General features: G+C 39.1%; 1 long non-coding RNA gene and 1 other non-coding gene across 9 annotated transcripts in view; both read right to left on the bottom strand.

The window, feature by feature from the left end:
- LOC117973202 (uncharacterized) overlaps nucleotides 1-23462 on the bottom strand; it is a 55635-nt gene that overhangs the window by 6702 nt on the left and 25471 nt on the right. For 3 of the 8 annotated variants that reach the window (XR_009323584.1, XR_009323582.1, XR_009323583.1), the window contains exons 2-7: nucleotides 17558-17631; nucleotides 6364-15221; nucleotides 5721-5910; nucleotides 4532-5450; nucleotides 4258-4425; nucleotides 2329-3505 (exon numbers count right to left, since the gene is read on the bottom strand). This is a non-coding gene — a long non-coding RNA (uncharacterized LOC117973202). Of the gene's footprint in view, nucleotides 1-2328; nucleotides 3506-4257; nucleotides 4426-4531; nucleotides 5451-5720; nucleotides 5911-6363; nucleotides 15222-17557; nucleotides 17632-23462 lie in introns of those variants that run through there. The other 5 variants (XR_009323586.1, XR_009323585.1, XR_009323589.1 and 2 more) reach the window with 5 other exon arrangements.
- trnar-ucu (transfer RNA arginine (anticodon UCU)) lies at nucleotides 19275-19365 on the bottom strand. The gene is given in 2 exon segments: nucleotides 19275-19310; nucleotides 19329-19365. It is a non-coding gene; the product is annotated as a tRNA-Arg (tRNA).

Raw genomic sequence — 23462 nt, forward strand, 5'->3', positions numbered from 1 at the left:
ATGACATGTCTGACGACATGCTAATCTTTACTTGTTTGTTTACACTTGCATTTTCATAATTAAACTCCTGTGTTTTTATTCTCCAGTCCATTAAGATGCGCTCACACCCTCCCTGGTTACAGTCAGTTTCACAGTAAAGCCTGGACGACAACATCAGGCTTGTTAACAACATGGCCCAGCGCAAATATAACCTTGTATCCCTGTTACACCCGACCATTACTTCTGGAAGAATAAGTAATAAGCTTTGACAGTAACTGTTGAAATATAGGTTATTATAGTTGCTTAAAAATACTGTGTGCAGAAGATTTGTGAAACGAAAACGCATCATTAGCTAAAAAAAAAAAAAAAAAAAAAAAAAAAAGCCTACGGTAACGTTATAAAATATGTGAAATGTGTCTTTTCTATGACCAAAAATGCTAAAATTCACGGCCAAAATGATTCAGTATGTGTTAAGCACCAACTGACTCTTGACCATTTTGCCAGTAGGCCTATAACGAGCATGATAAAATTATATACAGACAGTGTATGTGGTTTTATACGGCACTGTATATATGCCTACAATACATCTTGCATTGAGAAAACACCACTGGAATCGGAATAAAGGAAATTATTATGTAATACAGTTCACGTGCAGCATGGTTTTGGTAAGTAGCATTTTCTAAACTATATAAATTATGTGCAGTATTAAAATAAGTTAAAAACATAGCAAATCCACAAAACCAACGAAAAACACAGTGTATATTTGACATTTTATTTGTAGTGTTCTGTGTAACACGGGCCATCGTTTAACCTGAAGCAGATATACGCGTTTATCATATTATCAACAACACCAACGTGTGTTGTAAAAATAGAGCAACAATTGTTTTGAAAACTGTCCAAATATTTACTTGGTGGCTAAGAATGAAAAATGTCAAGATAAAAATGCCATTATTATATGGAAAGTGTCAAAATAAAAGGGGAAGCTGGAAGAATTTACCAGTCAGGACAACGGCTTTTAAATACTACTACTATTAAACTGTATCTGTTGGTAATGTGGTTTCTTCTAGCGGTTTTCAAACTGGGGTACTCGAGAAAAATTCTGAAATGGCAGACAACGCATTTTATTCAGTACCACTTGCCTATCTATTGCAAACTTTTGTCATGTAATCAACATTTAATCGCTAACACCAGACTGATGTGCTGTGACAGAGCGTTCAGCGCACACACAACTAATTTACATATTAAATATGTACATTTTAAATAAGCCCTGTTGTTTAAATGTAATATAAACAGTTGGGCGGTTACTGCAGTCTGTCTGGGATACAAAAAAAGACATTTTAAAAAACTAAAAGCCTAGTCTTTAACTCGTTTTATTTCCTGTGTGCGTTCATGCCTGCAAGTCGATATTTATTTGTTTCAATGACCCGATTTAAGTTTATTGTAACTTAAGTACTATTGGTTCATTTCAAAATACAGAATGTATGGCCAGTCAGAAACCGCAGTATTGCCATGCGGTCTAGTATTGCCAAGACTACGTCTGGTGTGAGAGTAGTAAGAGTTTTTAGCTTCCAATCCAGTGAAAAAATGTGGATTGTTTGCTCATTACAAGTACATTACTAGCAAAGGGCAATCAAGACGAAATACCATCAAAGATTAAAAACGCCAAAAATGTCTTGTGACTGAAGCTCTCTCCAATTTCCCTGCCATCATCAGTGATTTGTGTGGTAACAAGCAGGGACATCCATCACACTGGTACTTGGTAAGCGTTTTATTATTATTTTTTAATTAGCATCAGTACTGTAGGTTTTAATCACCAATAATTTAAAAATGCCACACTGTAAACCCCGATAAGGTCTACTAACTCAAAAATTGAGGCAACTGATTGCCTTTGATTTTTTGAGTAATGAAACTTAAAATGAAAATGTATACAGTACTTACTATTCTTAGTTAATATAATTTTCAAGTTTAATTAAACTATACTTTAAAATAGTATGATGATGAACTCAGTTATTTTGCTAATTAAAACTCAATACATTGAATTAACAACAACTTCCATTTGAAGTGCACTTAATGTATACATATTATGTCGCCATAACTTAATGTGTTTGTGTTCTGCTTACTGATTTATTTTCTTACACTTATTCTTATTTTCTTTACTTAACATTTTTAAGTTGTGGTAACTTCAATGTAAATTAAAAAATATAACAGTGGAATCAAAAGGCAATTGTACGGTTAATCCATTTTTTTTAGGCAACCGATTACCTGAGGTTAATTGAGTAGCACTAACTCAAACTAAATACATGCAATATATAAAGTTAACCCAAATAAAAAAAAACATGTTCAAATGCATAATTAAAACAAGAATGTTTTATCGTAACGATAACAATTTGAAAATTGTGTTTAACAAAAGGTGCAATAATGGTGTCATAACCACATAAAGTATTTGAGAGGTCTGTTACTTTACACAGTGCAACTTTGCTTTGTAGTGTGAAAAGAGGTTAAATGATCCTGTCTCTGAATCCCAAATCATCGCCAAGCCCCTACTCTATAGATACTCCCATAGAGATGCTAGGAGAAGTGTAAACATGGTAAAATAAAAAAAAATCCGTCCAGCCTGTCAGAAGTCAGGGTGGGGTTGTTACTCAGATCTACATAGGAGCTAGGGGTCTATTTGGGATTCAGAAAATGACTGACCATTTTGAGGTAGCCTCTGCTTCCAGATGTTGATAGTCTGAGAAAAAATAAAAAAACATTTACCGTGAGCTTAGTGCTTTTCAACAATAGAAATTCTCTAGAGAAAGCTCACCAGAAGCATGTTGGCAGAGTATGTGAGCAACCTAAAAATTAATATTAAGTAGAATTAACTGCATCAAATGATTATCAACAAACTAAAGCTGGGCTCATAGGTGCTGCCCACAACTGTATTACAACAATTCTGTTACGTCACCTTCACCTTCCACTCACCTGCCTTAGGCCATATGACTAAAGTAAAACCCTTCTGTGGCCTTTCCCTGTTAGAAAACAAAAACTCGATTTGTTCTGTATTCCAGCTACCATAACAGCTCTTTCAGTATCCTAACTAAGATCACAAGAAAATAAGAGAAATGAAACTCATACACTGGCTGCAAACTCAAAATGTCTTCCACAGTATAAAAATAATGCATCCACCAGAACCCAGGCGGATCGTGTCTTTGGTCAATCACTACACGTGTATCAGCAAGTCATTCTTCAAAGCCTGCAGTCTTCGCTTAAGTGTCCCATCTTCTAGACCCAGCAGGATTTTCTGAACGAACTCAAAAGTGTTGGCCAGTTCTTTTGGATAACTCAGATGTAGAGCATAGATCAGACCGAACATTACCAGGAAAGCGTCAGCCAGTCTGGGTAGGTTGGTCACCATGACTTCACTCTCCAGGACAATGGAAATCTTGATTGGGTTGAAGTGGACCGGCTTTTCAGCGTCATCACTGACCACTGCAAGGATGGCGACTGGTGCATCACCAACATCTGGCTCATCAGAATCCTCCACCTGAAATGCACAAATGACAGGAAAAGTAGCATTTAGAAGACCAAGGTTAAGACTTCAGTGACTGAAATAGCTTTAAAAACTTACTGTATAACAACCACAGATTGATATAATGTTGAATTTGAAATGCGCACAATCAACACACACACACACACACACACCAGAGGGGCAAAAAACTAACCCTGCATGTCTTAAAATCCTGAGACCTTCTTGCGCAGCAACACAGGAAGGGCATGGAGCACAGTGGTACGCCTTGTGTGGACATCATGTTGGTCCTGAAGAGGTAATAATCCCAAATCCATTTTGAGACATAGGTCTAATCTCAACATCAAGCCCAAGCCCTCACGCCCTATGCACTCTGGAGATCTGACAAGATTTGGCAGGTGACAGCAATATGCCATACATTCCAACTAGCCTATCAGAGGTCTCTATGGAGCTGCTAGCATATTGCCTACACCTGTCACATCTTTTCAGATCTCCAAAGTGCACAGGGCAGGAGGGCTTAGGGTTGACCTTCATATTGGATCATACTTGTCTACCTGGCACACAAATCTTGTGAATAGTTAGAATGGATACATCATGCATCACACAAGCACCAGTACATGAACCCTCAGATCACTAAAGTGATAACAATGTAACAAAGTATTCCAACCAGACCCGAGTCAAATAGATTATGCTTGATTTACTTTGAACCAGGTCTGATTCCCATCTTTAGATATGCAGTGACCTAATGACATATGCATTGACCATCTTACCTGTAGATCATGAATCCTCAGAATGTCAGCCAAAGCATCAGATGTCTTTCCTGTCTCTGATGCCCTCTGTCGGTATAAGGTCATCAAGCGAAGAGTGTGGCGGTCAAGCTCTTCATAAAAGATGTTCGGCAAGTTCTGGTTTGTGATCCGTTGGAACTCTGCATACACCTACACACAGAAACGACAGACAAGTGACAGTATTCAAGACAAGTTATTTAATTAATTATATGGAAAAACAAAATATTGCTGAAAAAACAAAGCTGTGCAATTTTACCTGCGACTCCAAATGTAGAGCCGGCTATCGCTCAAGGATATCTCACAGGTGGTCTGTTGGTGACTACCTCCTGCCGCCGCAGGACAAATGTCGTCTGCATCATCCTATCGATGAGGGGTAGGGTTTTCTCAGTCTTCTGAACTTCTTGGATTATCTCCAGCCTCTGTCTTTCAAGACTTGCCATGTCCTGTCCTTTGGGGAAGTCAGGCAAAAAGTTCACTTCAGCACGCTTGGGTCTCTGAGTGCGATGGTTCAATCTCTGGATTACTTCTGCTTCTTTTTCCTGCGTTTATACTGACCTCTTGACATCCTGGTCTCCTCAACTTGGTTCTGTAGTTACCCAATTTGTATTTTATGCTGTTCTTCCGTCCATACCAGCCAGTCTCAGATCCAAGCTCTTTCAGGCAGGGGTGTTTGGAAACAAGTGCTTCAGCTGCTTTGAAACTAAATAGTAGCTGCAAGTTTCTCTAGGATGTCATGCTTTTGATCTCTAGATAACTGAAGACACTTTCTGTTTCTTTCAAAGACAGTGTTACCTTCTCTGAGCTTCAATTCTACCTCATAAGCAAACGTGGGCATGGGGAAAAATACCTGGCAGCCATCTACTAAGTCGCTCTGGAGAGGACACATCTGACAGCAACTCTGTGTCTGTAGAACTGTTTCCACCTCTGCCATGAAAAGTTTCAGTGTAGCTTTCTGTGGCAACTCGTCAATGTCCACTAGGGAGATAAGTGTACCATCAAAATCAGGGTCTTTGTACTGCAAGCTAAAGTCTGCATCCAACTTGAGCTTGTCCTTCAAAATGCTTTTCAGGTCATCAACAGACTCGGGGAGGGTGTCAAGTTTAATCTTCCTTATACTGTCAGCTTCAACAATGACACGAAGTTTCAAGGCTTGAGAGGATACGGCTGCCATATTTCTGTGGTAGGATAAACAGTTTCAACAGTTTGCATACCCAATATCAAAACATAACCTTATCAATGAGGCAATAATAAGGTAGTTACATAATGAGCTCAAACCAAAGTAATTTTACAATTACACCGACTTGTAAAAGACAATGTGTCAGCAAAAGTACAAGAACAACTCCTTCACTTTAGAAACACAGCTGATCTAGGCACAAGTATCACCTTAGGGAAAAAATATGTTTTTAAAAAAAGTTGTATCACTAATGAACCAACAGATTACTCACTTCAAGATTAACTCAGCACTCGCTCAGTAAAATGTATCTCTTGGGGGTCAACAGCAGCCGGCCATCAACGGTGCAAGCAGCAAACGTGACAGTGTCGTTGAGTTCAGATAGCAGGTGGACAGACAGGCTCCCTTGTGTAAGTGACAGCTCGTAGGAATGCAGATGTTCAACATACCATGACTCAAAGTGACTACAGAGAAAGGAAACATTGTAATTCACAAGATAGATCTGAGCAATGTTGCAGAATTGAGGCAGACTGCCATTCACTCCAACAGATAGAAACATTCCAGTAGCACAGTGAGTGCTATTAACAGTGACTTTAGATGTACTGTAGATTGTGTTACTAGCGTGCACAGTGTGGTATCATGATAGATGAGTTTTGAGTCCATTGAATGAATGAAATGTACAAACACAATCATTGTAGAGACACGGAAGTGGACTGACTCTTGAATAGTGACTATGTTGCAGGCGATAGTGTTTTAGCAACTCTGTCCTGGAGTGAAGTATGGCCGCACACAACTTACAATTCCAAGCCATTCCATTCCATCAGCAACCCAGAAGCATAACAAATGTTGTTACCCTACATGGTAAAGATAAACATGTTTATCACAAATGTAATCCAATGTGTTTTTGCAAAGTGTACCTTTCACTTCTGGGATATAGTATAGGGCCTAGGCTAGCTAGATGAGAACCAGCATCCTTCAGGTCAAGCCTGTAGAGAGAAATAGAGATCTCATTAGCAAAAATGAATTGATGTCTTAATTCCTCATTTTGAAACATGACAAATAATTTGAAACCTAAAGTACTTGGTCAACTATGCATTTTTATTCAAAGCCAATTTAATCAGAGCTCAATGGCTAAATTGACCTGCAATAGATTGTAACATTGACACTCAGAGTAATTGAGATTAAAAAATGTCAAAGAAACATGGCAAAATATCAATGTCACCGCCTTACCTCTGTCCCTCCCCAACAGTTTCAAAACAAAAAACAAAATACCTTTACTTGATAATTATCATGGAGCAAAATACTCAGCTACACCATGTTAAAGGCTGCTAACGTTAGACCTATCTTGTCATAGCCACCAGGTCTACTATAACCCACCATTTTGTGCACCTGGTGCCACCATGCGATTTCATCAAAAACGTGCATGGCCATCCGACATTACAAGTTTCTTCTGGCTTTTTCCAGGCTAGCTAGCTACTAAAGTTAACAGGCTAGCAGGAATGGCTTCCATAGCTACATGCAACCTATTTGAAATGAATGGAAGCTTGAATTATTTTGCTAGCTACCCAGGTTGATAAGTAAACGACAGGGCCGCCGAGAGCCGTCATGGGCCCCGGGGAAGGACTGGTATGTCTCGCTACCGCGTGTATAATAGTCATTAATCTGAAGCTTACTTAACATCAAATAACATACGTTTTTAGCATAAACTACATTAATAAAAGATGCAGTGTTGTCAGACCTCGAACAATGCAAAGAAAATAAGTTCATATTCATTTTTAAACACCACAATACTAATGTTTTAACTTAGGAAGAGTTCAGAAATCAATATTTGGTGGAATAACCCTGATTTTCAAGCACAGCTTTCATGCGTCTTGGCATGCTCTCCACCAGTCTTTCACATTGATGTTGGGTGACTTTGCCACTCCTGGCGCAAAAATTCAAGCAGCTCGACTTTGTTTGATGGCTTGTGACCATCCCTCTTCCTCTTGATCACATTCCAGAGGTTTTCAATGGGGTTCAGGTCTGGAGATTGGGCTGGCCATGACAGGGTCTTGATCTGGTGTCCTCCATCCACACCTTGATTGACCTGGCTGTGTGGCATGGAGCATTGTCCTGCTGGAAAAACCAATCCTCAGAGTTGGGGAACATTGTCAGAGCAGAAGGAAGCAAGTTTTCTTCCAGGACAACCTTGTACTTGGCTTGATTCATGCATCCTTCACAAAGACAAATCTGCCCGATTCCAGCCTTGCTGAAGCACCCCCAGATGAGTCCAATTTTCAGCTTTGCCCAACACCTGGTCGTCTAATGGTTAGACGGAGACCTGGAGAGGCCTACAAGCCACAGTGTCTCGCACCCACTGTGAAATGTGGTGGAGGATCGGTGATGATCTGGGGGTGCTTCAGCAAGGCTGGAATCCGGCGTTGGGCCCCGGGGAAAATTTCCCTCTCGGTGGGCCTGGTAAACGTTACATAGTCCAAAGCTGAAGACATGTTAGAAAGCTGCCAGTTAGTTGCGTTAGATAGCTAGACATTTAACGTGTTAGCATAGGTATGCACAGAATTCAGATCGTGATAGATACTGCTCTTGACAAAGCTGAAGGCATCTAAAACATAGCAAATATATGTAAACAGTGCTTACATCATTGAATCATTAGTCGGTTGAGAAGCTAATGCAATCAACATTCGTACTCACCGAGACCTTATCCGGGGGTACACTGCTCGTCAAGTGTGGAAAACAAGTGTCCAGGATTGCAGTGAGACACAGGCAAACCAGCCAATCGCACCGATGCGTTTGTCCAACGTCATGCAAAAAATACACCCAATTGGCTAGCCTGCATTTGAAAATTGCCTTTCGTAAATTTCAAACAGATTAGTTTAAAATAAAAACTGAAATATTTTAGATTTTTAGCATCTGCATCACAACACAACTATCCTGGTACTTATTCAATTCATTCTCAACTCAACTGTGATAGCTAACTAGCTTTCCGGCTAGTAAGCTGATTTAGCGGGCTGACAGCTGAGCAGAAATGAACTGTTAAATTTGTAAAATTATAACAAACGATACAGACTTGATAGTGATTCGAAAGTTTACCGTATACAATTTCTCCACCGCCGCAGACAGAAGAGATTAAACGTTTAGTTAACCTACAATATTAGTCGAACTCCAGGAAGAGCCGCCATGTTTTAGATGATTTTTCTCGACCGTGCCAACGTCGATGACGTTTGTGACGTCACACGTTAATAAACTCAAACTGAAAAGATTTGTGTGTCAGCAAATCTAATATCAGAAGTTCTCTTTACATAAAATCCCACATAGTTAATCTGAATCAAAAACATAATTGCTACAAAATCAAAACTGAGTTGCAAGTTAAGGGAACCCAAAACGTTTGTGTCAGTACTACTATTTTATACCTTTTGTGTTTCCAATACTTAATTTATTCAATGAGTTTAACTATTCGGGTTTACAGTGCAGTAATATGTTTTCATATTGAGGTGAGCTGTAGAGATGCGTGGATAGTGAACTTTTCTTTGCCTTCTTTTCTATAACTATCATCAATATAAATACATGATCGCAGTAAACTTGTGCGCGCGAATTAAACAAAACTGTTGGCCAATACTGTAAAATGTCGCAGAAGAAAATCCACTCGTTTTTTCAGCGCGGCCACAGCAAGAGTGAAATAGAACAAACAGAACAACAAGTTGTAGAAAATGAAGACTTGAATTTGGAACACCAGAAAAAAAAAAAAGTACAAACAAAGCTCACAAGCGTCAGAAAAAAGAAAAAGAAAACAAGCAGCAAAGTTTCAGCCTTATTGCAGTACTCTGTTTCCATGGGTTGTATACAATATTCTAGCACTTTTTTCTTTATTGTAAAAAGACATATATGTTATAAGTAATTCATAATGCATTCTGTGTCTGTATGTAGCTTTTCAGGGCAAATAAATCTGGTTCTTGAGTTTTAATATTCTAAAACTTTACAACTGTAAATTACCAATGTATTTAAACTGTAGAGCATTATTAAAATGGTTTAATTAAATAATTGTTTTGGTCAATACAGTGATTTAAGGTATAAAATAAAAACAGGATTCATAACACCCTTGAAGACTTGAGCTGTGCGCCAGTAGTGACTACTGAATATCTGGAGTGACTAATGTTTTTAGAAAGTATTAGTCACTAGTGAAACCCAGGGGAAACCCTGATCACAATCCCCTAACTAACCTACTCATGAGCCGGTATTCATACAATGACTCCTGCTGCTTCATACGGCCTTGGCTGGGAATTGCCTTCACAAGCACCGCTTGCAGTCTCAAGGTTGCGTAGCTGTCGTTCCTGCAGAGCGGACCCTCTCCTCCCGAGTATACGCCGCGCCCCTCTGGCAAGGCGTTACAGTCGCCTCGAACCATATCCCGCGGATGTTTTTGAACTGATGGGCACTCTGTCAAGACCCGCCCACCTGCCGATTGAGGTCCAGCACAGCCAATCACTTGCTGCCCTTCCCCTCAACCAAGCCTAGCAGGCAGCAAGTCTAAATCGAGCGCCCGTCTGTAAACAATAAATGTAATAAAACAAATCAACTCCAAAACACACAATAAACCCATTTCCCCATAAAAATTATACCAACACTAAACACACGTGCAGGGCAATCACCCTGCTACAGACACAGTAAACACAGATCTCTGCTTTGCATTGGAAAGGTTAAGTGGAACAGTTGAAAAAGAGCTGGATAAATTTGGGGACATCTACGCATATGGAAGCGAGAGGTTTGGAGTTGAAAAAAGGAAGGAAAAAAGTACAAACTATTCCTGGAAAGTCTAGACGGCAGCAGGAGATTGAACGCTTAGAAAAAGGAAACAGCTGAGGAAGCAATGGAAAAAAGCAGAACAAAGTCAGAAGGAGGGACTCAATCTTTAAAAGGGTCATAAAAGATAAGTTTGCAACATTGCGCAGAGCTGAGCGCCTACGGAAACGCTACTAAAAGGAGCGTACGAGAACTAACTTTTATAAAAGACCCATTCAAATTTGTAAAGTTATTCACCAGTGAGAAGAATGGCACACTAAAAGCATCTAAGGTTGAGCTGGAGAGATATTTGGAGGAAACACATACAGATTCAAAAAGGCAGGAGCCTATGTCAATTCCTTCAGCCATCCCACCTATCATTCCACCAGAATACCAAATGGAGGACTGTGCACCTAAGTGGAAAGAAGTAGAGCAAGCTGTGAAAAAAGCAAGGGCTTCATCACCACCAGTTTCACCCTATTTCCCTATTAAATGCAGAAGGCAAGATTTTCTTCAGCATTATTGCTCAGAAATTGTCAACTTACCTATTAAAGAACTGCTTCATTGGCACTTCAATACAAAAGCGGGCATTCCATGGTTTCACAGGATGCTTAGAATACATCAATGTGATCTGGCAACAAATTCAATCAGCTAAAAAGGAGAGGAAGGAGCTCCATGTGACATTCCAGGATTTGGCTAATGCATATGACTCAGTGCCACATGAACTTCTTTGGGCAGCATTTGATTTTTTCAGCGTACCAAAGACAATAACAAATTTAGTGAAAGCCTACTTGAGATTTGCAATTTAGTTTATCAACTTCAGAATTCAGCACTACATGGCAATGCCTAGAAGTTGGAATAATGGCAGGATGCACCATGTCTCCACTGGCTTTTACCATGGCAATAGAAGTAATCATTAGGGCATCAAAATGGGTAGTGGGAGGAGAGCGCTTGGCTTCTGGAATGCGACTACTGCCAATTCGAGCATACATGGATGACATGACAACTATGACTACAACAGTAGCCTGCACTAATCGGTTATTGGGAAAATTTACCAATAACATTGAATGGGCACGAATGCAATTCAAGCCCACTAAATGAAGGAGCATCTCTATAATTAAAGGTAAAGTAGTAGACGTTCTTCATTAACGGTGAGGCAATACCAACAGTGTCTGAGGAGCCAGTGAAGAGTCTTGGGAGATGGTACGAAGGGGATCTAAAGGACACAGTTCATGTGGGAGAAGTTAGACAACAAGCAGTGGAAGGGTTGAAGAGCATAGACAGCAGCGCTTTACCAAACTAAAACTCTGGTGCTTTCAGTTTGGTCTACTGCCGAGGTTGCTGTGGCCACTGACTGTGTACGAGATTTCTTTGACAACAGTAGAGAAGCTGGAAGCCTTAATCAGTTCATACATCAGGAAATGGTTGGGAGTTCCACGCTGCCTCGGTAAAGTGGGACTTTATGGTAAAGGAATACTGCAGCTACCAGCATCCACTCTAACCGAGGAGTTTAAGTGCGCCAAGGTCAGACTGGAAATGACATTAGTAGAGTCACGTGACAAATGCGTAAGGGAGGCAGCACCTGTGCTGAAAACTGGAAGAAAGTGGGTGGCAAAGAAAGCTGTGGAGGATGCAAAGGCTGCCCTTCGAATTGGTGATATCATGGGGCAAATTCAGCATGGAAGAGGGGGTCTTGGTCTCAGTTCAGCTCCTCCTACACGGCACAAGGCAGCCTCAGCTCAATGGAGGAAGATGGTAGTAAACGAGGTGCAAAAGCAGGAGGAGAGGGTAAGTTGTATAAAGGCCATTTCCCAGGATAAGCAGGGAGAATGGATGAGATGGGAGAGTGTGGAACAATGCAAGATTGGCTGGCAAGACCTATGGTCAACAGAACAGAGCAAGATCAGTTTCCTCATCAGGTCAACATATGATGTTCTCCCATCACCACAGAACCTAAACCTCTAGGTAGGAGAGGATCCCTCATGTCCTTTGTGTTCATCACCTGCAACATTAAGGCACATTTTGACACGATGTAAGGTGGCTCTTAGCCAACGGCGGTTTACTTGGCGCCATGACCAGGTGCTGCGATGTTTGGCCTTAGCATTGGAAGACAAGTGTAACATGACCAATAAGTTGACACCTGTTCCATCAAAACATTACACACAAAAGACAATATTCCTCCGCCCAGGAGAGCAACCACCAAGAAAAGGTGTTAAAACCAATCCTCGCTCAGGACAACTGGAAGCTGCTAGAGACTGGAAAATGCTGCCAGATGTTGGTCAACGACTTATTCTTCTACCTGAGTTTGCCACCACTAACCTTTGACCAGATATTGTCTTGTGGTCTGGATCAGCACGCCTTGTTCACCTGGTAGAGTTAACAGTGCCATGGGAGGATGCTGTAGATGAGGCGTATGACAGGAAGAAACTGCGGTATGCTCAACTAGCCACTGAAGCGGAACAGCGAGGATGGAGAGTCCGGGTTTACCCAGTGGAAGTGGGTTATCAAGGATTTGTGGCACACTCTACAACCCGGTTTCTCAGAGACGTCGGATTCAGTGGCCAAGAGTTGCGTCGCACAGTGAAGAACTTATCTGAAGCAGCAGAGAGGAGCAGCAACTGGCTGTGGTTGAGACGGAAAGATTCTGGCTGGGGATCTCAAGCACAATAGAAAGAAAGAAACGCTGATGTACGGGTAAGTAAACTGGGCTGAGTTGAGTGGGGGACGGAGGGGGGTGATGCTGGGACACCAGAATCACCGTCGAGCCCTCTTGAGGTGTCGTGGGCTAGTTGATGAAACAGAGGATGGAAGGTGCCCACTTGAAGACCCCAGAGATGTACCCTACTTAGCTCAATCCTGATGGTTGTCATGCTGATGTGCTGGGGAGACCGCACTGGGGTTGATCCCTGGAGCCAGCATCGCGGCTGTTGTGTTTGCTGATGCGCCAGGGAGGCAAATAAGCTGATCCCTGGTGCCAGCATTACACTTCAGCCATCAACACCAGACAGAAGGATATCTACATCATTATATGGAAGGAAGCGCAAATGGATGGTGACACACATGGATCACATTAGTTTACTGTAAAGCTATGTCTTAGTTGGTGCTTATCTTGGCGAGAGCCGAGTTCAAATCAACATGAAGTTTTAACATCTACTCTCGTGTAATGGAAATCATTATAGTATTACTAAGGGATAAGATTTGTACTATGTTAAAAAAGGACCCTGTCAAATCCTCTTGATAGGACAAATACAGAAATGAAAAACGTATGCCATGGTAGATATGATTGCTCGTTATGACTTACATGGTTGTTGCACTACAGGAATGTACCATTTTTAAAATCATGCTGCTCTACAGTAGCCTACATATACTGTATGATCTCTCTCTCTTACAATAGCTATCTTGGCTGGTATTGAACTACACGTATTTACCACGGTTTAGCAAAGACGTTAACTCTTTAGTTTTTAACCAATTAATGTACTGTTTCTTCCCAAACTTGTAATTGAAACACATGCATGATGAGAACCAGTCTCCTGTTCGTTTTCTGTCCTAATTATACAAAGTACTGTATGTAAAAATAAATGAAACAAAGCACATAATACTAATAATACTGTATAAGCAACACTTTCCAAGTACATCATGTGATTGATGTGAACCATCGCAGCAGGGAGCTCAATTTTTTCCATGACTGAAACTTTAACATTTGGAAAATCGCTCGTATACCTGCTGTCCATACAGTAGTGCTTCCCAAAACAAGAACACCTCCTGAAATGCAAAATAATGTTAAATATGTAACATTTTTAAATTACGTATTTGTCATACGTGCCAACAGTCCCTATATGGTCGGGACAATCCCGATTTCCTAGCAAATGCGTCCCGATGCATAGGAAGAAAGTCCTGATATTTGATACTGATCACTAACTTATATAAAAGGTAAGAACGCTTCATTAGGTCTATTTTTACTGTCATGATGGTCGTGTCGTGTTGAGTTAGTGGGAGGGGATAATATTTGTTAAACAATCTCCAAACATTCAAATGCACATTTGGAAGCACTCTTTTGAAGCAAGGTATTTAAAACAATATCGTCCAATTTTTCCATTGATCTGCAGTTTCAAATGTCCATGACACGTTTGGCTGTTCCAAGGAATAAATTGTGCATTGGGTCAACTATATGCATTTTTACTATGTCTATATAAGGAAGTTCTAACAATGCTTAATATCTCACACCATACTGTCTTTCCAAACATTCTTCATCTGCCACAATTGTTGCATTCAATATTTCTTCAACCCACTTCATGTGAGTGCTGTGTCCTTTCAGGCCATTCATCTTTATTAAAACCACTGTAGTCTTTCTTACCAGTCTGTCCAGAAAAACTTTCCAGCATTTGGAACATCCACGGTTTGCTCCATGACCCAGAAACCCACACAAGTTTTGGCAAGTTGAAATATCACAAGCTATCAGCAACAGTGCAAGGTGAAATGTTGTGACAGACACCAATTTGTTTGACTTCAGATGAAATCCTGGCATCCATCCTTCCTGCAATTCTTCTATCATAGCAGCAATACATGTATTTGTCAGATGCTTTTATCCAAGATGACTTGCAGGGTTTATCAAATATTAAAATATTAATACTAACAGGGCGGCACGGTGGCGTAGTGGTTAGCGATTGATTCCCAGTCAGGGAACACTTCTGTTTTTAATTTTGCTTGTATTCTGCTGGAGGGTTTTCTGTACGGGGCGGCACGGTGGTTAGTGCTGCTGCCTCACAGTGCCAGGGTCCTAGGTTCAAATCTTGTCTAGGGGGTCTGTGTGGAGTTTGCATGTTCTCCCCATGTTTGTGTGTGTTTTCTCTCACAGTTTAAAGCCATGCTGTTCAGGTTGATTGGTCACTTTAAATTGCCGAGTGAGTGAGGTGGCCTGCAATGGACTGGCGTCCTGTCCAGGGTGTAGTCCTGCCTTGTGCCCTGTGTCTGCTGGGTTAGGCTCCATCTCACCGCAACCCTGTAAAGGATTAAGCGGTTAATGATAATGGATGGATGGATTAATTCTAATAATAAGCTAATACTGCTTCTGCTTTTGAATTTTGTTTCTCTCAGAATCTTGTACATGGAGCTTATAATCACTATACCACAGATAATGAATGTCTGGATCCCTGGAACACAATGAAGAGTGTTTTTTACAGAAATTTTAGCAGTATTTTAAAATAATATTTAAGCGTTATCATTGTGATCACCTGACACTAGGATTTATTTTTTTTCTCATAACTAACATGTACAGCATCTGGATTTCCAAATGTAAGTGATCTATATTTCTGCACATTTTGGACAGTGATGCAGATTTGTTCTTAACAGTTGTAAACCATACTTACTATATAAGCATTGCTAAGAGATTTATTTTTCTTTCACTATGCATACAGTTGCAAACATAAGAACATAAGAACATAAGAAAGGAGGAGGCCATACAGCCCATCTTGTTCGTTTGGTTGTTAGTAGCTTATTGATCCCAGAATCTCATCAAGCAGTTTCTTGAAGGATCCCATGGTGTCAGCTTCAACAACATTATATTCTCTGTGTAAAAAAAGTGCCTCCTATTTTCTGTTCTGAATGCCCCTTTATCTAATCTCCATTTGTGACTCCTGGTCCTTGTTTCTTTTTTCAGGTCAAAAAAGTCCCTTGGGTCTACTATACCTTTTAGGATTTTGAATGTTTGAATCAGATCACCGCGTAGTCTTCTTTGTTCAAACGTATGTGTTGGCACCCCTTATCTGAATTAATGTTATTCCATAATTTATTAAGTGTAATACAAATTGATTTTTCTTTTGAATTAACTATACAGGGTGCCAATACCTATGTCTGCAAATATATTGTATACTTTGATTTGTATTGAATCTGAAATAAAATGATTGTTGTGAAATTGCAGAATCACAAGCACACTAGCCAATTTACATTGCGCTTCACTGTTCAATTCAGTAGGTCTAAAATTATGTTTTTTTTGTTTTTTTTTTTTTTTTTTTATAAAGTATTTTAGGTCAAAAGAATATAAACCTCACTCAGAAAATCAGGGATTATGAAATTAATGGTAACTGTTTAGTAACGTTTTGTCATATTAGTTTAGTGAGGTAACATTTTTTATAGTTAATCCAAAATTAAGTGCTCTTAATGAGCGTTGTACTAATTATTAAGGCAACGTGTTGCTTTTCCTTAATGCTTTCGCTTTTTATTGTAATCAAAATTCCTGGACTGGAACCCCCATAATGCCCTTTTGAGTCCACTGAAGGTATTGTTAAATGTGATCATTAATAACAGGGCTCACTCCACCTTTTTCCACTTATACCCCATTTTCCTTTTTGTTATTCAACATGTTGAAACATAATCTGATGTTTTTTTTAAAACTTAGTCGGTTAAAACTTAATAAAAATGATTAAGTTCAACAGTAACACAGAGGCATCATTGTGGAATTGCATAATTGTCAATACATGTAGATTAAATTTACTGTCTACATATGTTTTGAAAAATACTAAATGCATATGTAAATATACATTGTAAATATACATTCCTACTTTCTATCTGCAATGAAAACCTACTGGAAGTCCATAAAGAGAAGGCAAAACAAAGCAAGCATTTGGAGCAGAAGACAGCTTGAGGCACGGAGGTGAAAGGGAAAAAGAGATGCAAGTGGTGTACCATATATAGCTGCAATGAAGAAAATGTGTTAGTGAAACTGTGATTGACTTTTGAAAAGATAAGAATATAGTTTTATTTGTCTGATTTTAATTCAAACAGTTTAGTCAAATTATGAGGTAAAATGTTATGAAGTAAACAAATTAGATTTATAGTTGTAAAATTGTTGATGTAGATCTTTAAAGTTTTGCTGAATGTATCAAGGACTATTCCTAATATTCCACATAGTGTGAGACAAATTGTATTAATTTGCCGGATCAATAGTTGAAATGCTTTGATTAAGTTTGTCTGGAGAAGAGGATGACCCCTTTGGTCCTGGAGAGAAGATTCCTGTTAAGGTCATAAGGCCAAGGCGATGGGAGTCTAACGCATTCAAAGAGGCTAAGAAACTTCTTGATAAAGAATACTGCACAAAGCTAAAAAGACACAAACAAATGCCCAGAAAAATTGGGTCATATTCGGTAACAGTGCCCAGAACTTCCTCCTGAATTTAACTGGATCATAGCTCACACCTGAAATGTGTCATTTGGGATTGAGGGTGGATCAAAGTTTTGATTTGGTTTAAGCCTTAATTTGATTTCATTGTTATCTTGTTCTCACCCATTTATTATGCTGTGAATCTTTTCATTCTTCAGCATTCAGCATTTGAGTACTTACATTTATTAGGCTTCCAAGCCAGAATGTCTGGTAAGCATCATCTTGGGACAGTAGAATTCAAATGGCAAAATGGTCTGTAAAACAAAATGGTCACTTGACATACATTTTAATTTAAAACTGCATTTGTTGAAAAACTATTTCTATGTTTAACTCCAAACTTGACAAGCATCATCCCTGTGTCAGTGCAGTTCAGTTTTTTGTTTTTTTTTATAAATGGTGTTTCTTCATTCATCAAGATAGCTTTCTGACCTTTATAACTGCTTCTCTTAAAAAATGGTTTAGGTGAATACTTGACAGGCATCATCCCTGTGACAATAGATTTTAAACACTGAAAAATATTCTTCCTCCTTTAACCAATTGACTGCCTGACAAGTTTAAAAAAAACCTGTTGCTGTGTGCTCCGTTCCTTGCTCATTGTATTGCTGGCTTGGAAGCTGTAAAACAACTTTGCAGTTTTACTTTCTTTACTTACACATTGTATTTTAATAACATGGTTTTTTTTAGTAAAAGGAATACATTTATGTTACAATTAGGGCAGCTGTGTGGAGTAGTGGTTAGGGCTCTTGACCGGAGGGTCGTGGGTTCAATCCCAGGTGAGGGACACTGCTGCTGTACCCTTGAGCAAGGTACTTTACCTAGATTGCACCAGGAAAAACCCAACTGTATAAATGGGTGATTGTATGTAAAAAAAGAGAACTTGATACAGTTGTAAGTTGCTCTGGATAAGGGTGTCTGCTAAGAAATTAATTAATAAGAATTACGTTTTTATTCATTTTGAAAACATTAAAATAAAATTTACTGCTCAATCAGTTTGTCTTCATTTTTCTGCAAAACTAATTAAATTAATTCGGTGACAACAAAAAGGAACTGTGTAGTTATGTTTGTATGACAGAATATTAGCTTGCAACCCACTTCTACCACTTCAGGTCCCCTATGGTTTGCAGAAAACGTATACACACCAGATAAAAATATTAGTTTACATTTCCTGGCCAACCATTATGAACACTAGGGGCTTGATTTTCCATCATACATTTACTATGGCATGGGCAATTTGCCTGCAATTTGCACACAGTGGAAAATATAGGCCTAGATGTTTAGAATGTAAAGATTGATATGGAAATCCTAGTAAACTTTCAGTTTGCCAGTAACTACAGGTGGTTAGAACTGTGGTTACTTGAAGTTTACATACTACACTGCTGTGCAAACTGTACAAAACCTAAAGTTCACAATTTGTAAACCTGATGACCTACAATGTTTGTGCAATTCATTAACTTGTGCAAACTTAATGTTTACATTATGTTTCACACACAGTTTACTGAATAATGTAATAATGAATAATGTAATCATGAATAATGTAATGTGTAAGCTTCTGGTTCACAAACGTATAGATCACCTTTGTGAGAGTGGGAGAGGGGAGGGTTAAGCCATGCACACCACATAGACACAATGTAATGTTAATACAAGTCATATTTTGTTACCAAAAAAGCGCTTTATGGGTCAGCAGGAAGATTCGACACTTTGAAGCAGCAGGATCGATGAGCCATGCGCCCCGCAGGACATCGCTGTCGTTCCATGGTGTAAAGGTTAGCACTCTGGACTCTGAATCCAGTGATTCAAGTTCAAATCTCGGTGGAACCATGCTTTTAAGCTATCAATTTGTCCATAGGTGTTCTTTAAAACAACAAATGCTTTTAATTCCTACAGCAGCCCCAAAACATGATTCCGGTGGGACTCGAACCCACAACCTTTGAATCCCCTCTCAGTGTCTGACTAGAAGTCCAATGTGCTATCCATTGCGCCACAGAGCCTCACGTGTGAAAGTATCACCCTAGTGCTGACTGGTCCTGCAAACTGACTAGTCGTTTCACGTGACAGCTAACATGCATTTCTAGCGTGACGCGCAGGGCCCCTCTTAACTTCCCTGGTGGTCTAGTGGTTAGGATTCGGCCCTGTTTGACACATTTGGAATTGGATAATTATAATTGTTTTATACATATTTGGATTGTAATGGTCAAACAAGTTATACACTGAAAAGACCTGAGAGGAATACACGGTCTGAAATATCATGTTTGCAAAGGACGCAAACTTCTGAAAAATGGTTCAAGTGCATTTATGATTGAAAGATAGTTGAATCTTGAAGATTTTTTACTACCTTTTAAGTGATGTTGAACCACATGACAAGACAATAACAAGTGGCTATGTGCCAGAAATAAGCAAAGTGACCTCGGAACAGGTCAGGGATCGGAATGTGTTCATTGTATTGATCAGATAAATCCTAATATGGTAAAACAGATATTTAGAGATCTATTTAGAAAGGACAACAGCTGATGTGAAATCTATTTCAAATCGAGTATTCTGAACATATTTGGTGATCGTGATTGCTTGGGAGTGGTTTGGGAATGGTACTGTATATAACACAAGGTGGAAACCTTGGTTCTTTGGTCAATCCACAGGGTTGATTCACTGCGTTGATGGGTCCAGTTCAGTCAGGGAAATGAATGTACTATATTATATCAGCTTAACAAAATGGTCAATCTACAGGGTTGATTCACTGCGTTGATTCTGGGTCTAGTTCAGTCGGGGAAATGGTTGGACTATATTATATCAGCTTAGCAAAATGACTAATCTGCAGGGATGAGTCTAACTCGACAGAGGACTCATTGCAATTCTTTGAAGAACAACTGAATGTATTAGATTTAAAGCATTGCTAGATTTAACATTTAAGATCAACTCTATCGATTATCTGATGTAATTTTATTGAATCGCTATTTTTTGTTATGTTTTGTTTTTTTGTCTTCTCTGGTGTTGAGCCTAACCAGGGGTTATGTTCATTAGAATAAATCTTCATACTTGCAACAGAAGTTTTTCTCTTGTCCTTCCATATCTAACAATATACATATAATATATATGTATGTTTCTTTTTTTTTTTTTTTACAACAGGCCCGGGTCCGATTCCTGGTCAGGGAACACTTCTGTTTTGAATTCTGTTGGATGGTGTTCTGTACGCTTTGCTTTCTCCACTCTGGCTGCAAATGCCTACACTGTGACGTATCAGTATTGCGTAAGTATACACTTTCTTATTGATTTATATCTTTTCAATTGCGTTTGTAAAGACAATTAAAACACCACATTGAGCTGCTTATGTTTAACAGAAGCAAGCGGGCCAGGGTTTTCCTGCTGTCTAGCACGCGCATAGGTTTTCTTTTTTCAACACACTGAAATCCAGACACGCTGAAGAACATAATAGACTGACCGCGACGTGATTTGAACACACAGCCTTCTGACCTAGAGGCAGATGCACTACCGTTGTGCCACGAGGTCCAACCATTGCAAGTTAGCGATATTCTGTAATAAAATGTAGAGTGTAGTGCAGGCACCTGATATGAAGAGAAAGCACAAATCGAGAACTTGCAGGGCTCAGTTGTTGGCAGGTATGCTGAATGAGTCCTTCATCAGCAAAGGTGGTATAGAAAGAGCTCACATTAAAAATGAAGCAAAAGTTTGCACCCAAGATGGGGCTCGAACCCACGAGATTAAGAGTCTCATGCTCTACCGACTGAGCTAGCCGGGCTGTGGGTAAACAACCTTTAAATCACTTCTCAGTATTTAACTAGAAGTCTAACACGATATCCATTGCACCATAGCCTCTTGGACAGCTTGGGGGGCTATAGCTACCTTAACATTTTTCTTAGCACCCCTGTAGCCACGCCTCCCAGTGCAAAGGTTAAACTTTTGTATTTGATTGCATGAAATTGATTAAGTTCCATCTTTTTTTTTTAACCAAAAATAATAATAATACTATATATAATGAAGTCAAAGTTGCGCTATGTGCACCTTCATATAACATCGTATAAATGCAGGGTTTTATTACAGCACCGCCAGATTGATGAGCTACGAGAATCAACTGCTGCTCCAGAGGAGGGTTCATTTTGAGTTTCAGTGTTTTAAAATAAAATAACAAACAGAACGAAATTTCAATGTACCATTTGTAATTCAGTAATATGAGAGAATTGGTCAGGGGTCTGAATACTTTTGCAAGGCACTGTATATATATATATATATATATATATATATATATAGTAAAAGACTGGACCCACTTGGGTTCGTTGCCCCTTTAAAAATAGACCCAACACGTCAGAAATTGAGTTTTTTTTTTTAAACGCGGTTGCGCTATATTTTAAAAAACACAAAAATAAACAAAATACAAAACAAAACCTAACTCCGTTTGGAGCGCTTACTAAACAGGTATTTCCCTGGCTAACTTGCAGGACGGCTAAGCCTGACACCGAACACAAAAACCACACGGGTTCAACACCGCACTTACTTCGCCGGACTGCTCGGAAGCAGAGCACCTCACTTCTGCCTCCTTCTACTCAGCAGCCCCGTGCAGCCTGGCTACACGTCTTAAATACCCTGCACCCGGTTCTCATTTTTAATCACCCCCGGGTGCAGGGGATAACATAATAAAACAATTACCAAAAAATTAAATTAAACAATAACACAAATTAACAAATTAAATGAAACAATACAGCAAACAAACAAACAAAGGTACATTCTCTCGCAGGGAGGTTTTAACACTCCCTCCCTGCTGTCTCACCCAACCCGCTATCTTACAATATATATATATATATATATATATATATATATATATATATATATATATATATATAATGTGATGTACTTTGTTCTTTCCAACAGGTGTTTGTCACTTTAATTATACACGAAACAAGGGTAGTGCTCTTTAAACGCCGTGGCGTACGTTTATTTAGCAAACTGTTCAAACAAAAACACACAAAACAAAACCTAGCCTTTCTTCAGGCGCCAACTAAACTGAGAAACAGAAAGGCTAACTAATGCAGGGCAGGGTAAGCCTGTTCCCCTGTTTAAACTAATTCCCAGAATCACCTCAGCCAAATCACCGTCCAGAACTTCGTTGTCAAGGATAGCCGTACCTTTATTTTGTTACCCGCAAAACCTTTTGTCCAACACGCTTATTTCACCACTTCAACCCTCTTTTTCGAACACACAAACTAAACCCCTTTTTAACCCCGACCTGATCACTTCCACCTGATCAGCATTTGCCGATTAATTATACAATTAAACACTTGTTACATTTGTTTCAACACAGTGTGTGGCTACCCCCCATGGTCCTAAAGCCTCCAAATTACTGTCTGGTACATACACATCATCATATATTATATTTATATATATATATATATATATATATATATATATATATATATATATATATATATATATATATATATTTATATATTTATATATATATATATATATTTATATATATATATATATATATATATATATATATATATATATATATATATATATATATATATATATATATATATATATATATATAAAGACAGCAGGGAGGGGGTTAAAGCCTCCCTGAAGAAAAAACATGTGCGGAATGCACATTTGTTTAATTTAATTGTATTTGGTTTATTGTTTGATTGTATTACCTTATTGTTTAATTTAATTTGTTAATTGTTTTATCCCCTGCACCTGGTGCTTATTAAATTAGAACCAGGTGCAGGGTATAAAAAGGGAGCAGGTGTTGGCTGCTTGGAAGAAGGAAGCAGGAAGGTGTGTGCCCTGTTCCTGAAGCAGTCAAGTCCGGTGTGTCGTAAGTCCTCAAAGTTAGTGTGTGAAACCTTTGCTAAACTGTGTTTGTTTTTCAGCCGGTAAACAGCCTAGCTGTCCGGTGCTAGTTTAGAATTCCTGTTTTTGTTTTATTTAGTGCTCACTGAGGAGCTAGGTGTTTATTTTGTGTTTTTTGTTTTTGTTTGTTTTAAGTCCGCGTAAGCGCTGAACCTCCAATTTCTGTGTGTTGGGTCGTGATTTTAAAGGGACTAGAACCGTGAGTGGTGCGAGTCAGTTTACA

This window comes from Acipenser ruthenus, unplaced genomic scaffold (assembly GCF_902713425.1).
Source record: "Acipenser ruthenus unplaced genomic scaffold, fAciRut3.2 maternal haplotype, whole genome shotgun sequence".
Lineage (NCBI taxonomy): Eukaryota > Metazoa > Chordata > Actinopteri > Acipenseriformes > Acipenseridae > Acipenser > Acipenser ruthenus.